A 2,401-nucleotide genomic window follows, 5' to 3' on the forward strand; every position below is an offset into this window, starting at 1 on the left:
AGGACACAAAAAAAAAAATAATAAAATAAAATTTTTCCGCTTGGAAATTCTTTCATTCCAAGGCAAAAATTAGGGACTTGAGAGAAAATAGCGGACTGTAAAATCCAAAAGGAATGGTCGACAACAGATAATGCCAGAAATGTTTTAGTGCAAAGTAAATAATTGCTATGTTATTCATGCTGAATTTTAGGTCCAATCATAATAAAACAAGATCTTATTTCCATACTGATCATTAGCACATTAGATTTGCATTTCTCATCCATGTGCCTATATTCTTCATGCATATAAGTGCAAAGACAGAAAAAAGGCAAAGCACCATTCACATCGTCTTCTCAAACAAGAGAAGTAGATGCCTTACAGCAAACACAGGAGAATTTGCAGATCACAGTTTTTGACATGGGACAACAACTGCACACGATCTAGGCAAACCAAGCATGCATGGAATGGAAGTGGATGAGATATTTCCAAAAAAATAAAAAAAAAATAAAAAAAAAATAAAAAAAATAAAAAAATAAAAAAAAAATCTTTTTTACTCTGTCACCTTCAGGTTCGGGAGGCCTAGGGATTTTCTGTCTTTTGTTTTTCATTTCTTTTTAATTTCTTGTGTGTTTTATGCATGTGCATTTTGTATTTTATGCGTGTATTCTCCCACGATGAAGACATTGTGTCTTTCAAGTGTGGAAGAGAACTATATTTTCATTTCATTTCACTTATAAAAAAAATTGATTGACAAAAAATAATAAAAAAAAAAAACTTTGACGAAAAAAAAGGGTCAACTTCTTTGCCTTAGTTCAATGTTTTAGTCTCTACATGTTGATTGGTTCGTATTTTGCTTGTTGAGATAGAAGTCTTGAATAATATACCATGATTAAGAGATTTAAATGCTTTTATGAACTTAGTTATTAAGATATGACATATAAAATATTTCTTTGCAAATATTAATCTTTAATTTATCTTTGACTTTAGAGAAGCATGACTCCTAACTTAAATGAAGAATAGGAAGGAAAGGGAAACTAAAGCCATAATACTTGTATGTTTCGAGTCAATAAAGGATGAGGATATTTTAAGAGAAAAACAAAAAAAACGATAGAGGGAATAATGGAAATCGGTTCTAAAACAAAGTGGTACGGAGCATAAAATGCGACCACTTATTATTTAAATTCCCACATCTCTCTAAAAAAAAAAAAAAAAAGAGAGAGAAGAAAAAAAAAAAGGGAAAATGTGGTATAGAGCATAAAATGCAACCACTTTGTGAAAAAGAAATAGGTTATCTAAAAATACCTTGAGATAAGAAACAATACATATGTGCTAGAATTGTCCTAAGTACTTCCTATTTTGCATTTTAAGGTAGGAGGATTGCTTATCTCACATTTTGAATGACTAGATTTTGTATAGCCATATTGACAATTTTGAATGTCATTCATTTATACTACTTGGTTCATAAACACTTCAATCTCTTATCTTTGGTCTATTACTTAAGAAGTCTAAATCAACGAGCAAAAATAAACATGATCAACATGAGTTCAAAAAAGATTAATGTTTTGCTTAGAGACAAGCACAGAACTAAGTGTGGAGGAATTGATAGCCTCGGGCAAATTTTGTTAGGCTATTTTCATATGATTTGCATGACTGCATGTTGTTTTTATTGTTGTTTTTATACATTTTGTGTTTGCTCGTGTTGTTATTTTAAAGTGATTATAGGAATACAATTTGAAAAAAAAAAAAAACAAAAAAATGCGTAAATTTTTGTCCTTAGCTAAATAATCCACTTTAATGTGCTTTCATTTCTTAATCCAAGGCAAGCCCAAGTGCTAATCCAGCAAATAATTTCAAAAAAGATTTTGTTATTGTCTTTTGATTGTCTTCAAGAATCAATAAAGAGAAAACTGCTGGAATTATTCATTGAAAAAAAATAATAATAATAAAATTTTAAAAAAAATTTCAAAAAAAAGAGCAGCTGCAGCAGTCATCACTTTGGTTGGATCATCAAACACCGATGGTCATCACCAGCTGGCTGGCATTTGCTTTCGGTGGTGACAAATGACGTCTGGATAAAGCGGTGGACCACTCTTGCGGACATTTATGCCCGCATTAACTGGACCACTCTCACAGGTGAGTCGGATGCCTCCTTTTTATTTCTGTGGCTTTGGTTAGCTTTCATTTTTATGGCCTTTTATCCATTTTGGAATAAAGTAGATGGCCATTTATGCCCGCGTTAACAAGGTGGACCACTCTTGCGAATGAGTGGTATGCCTCCTTTTGTTTTTGTGGTTTTGTTTTCTCTGTGCATGAACAAAGCAAATCAAAAAACAAAATCAAAAAAAAAAAAAAAAAGAGAAAAGGGTAGCGGTGGAAACATCCAGAGATGCAGCACATGGACAAGTGGTATCCTAAAAAAGCT

The sequence above is a fragment of the Jatropha curcas genome, chromosome 6, assembly GCF_041381405.1.
Source record: "Jatropha curcas cultivar XTBG-Jc1 chromosome 6, XTBG_Jcur_1.0, whole genome shotgun sequence".
Lineage (NCBI taxonomy): Eukaryota > Viridiplantae > Streptophyta > Magnoliopsida > Malpighiales > Euphorbiaceae > Jatropha > Jatropha curcas.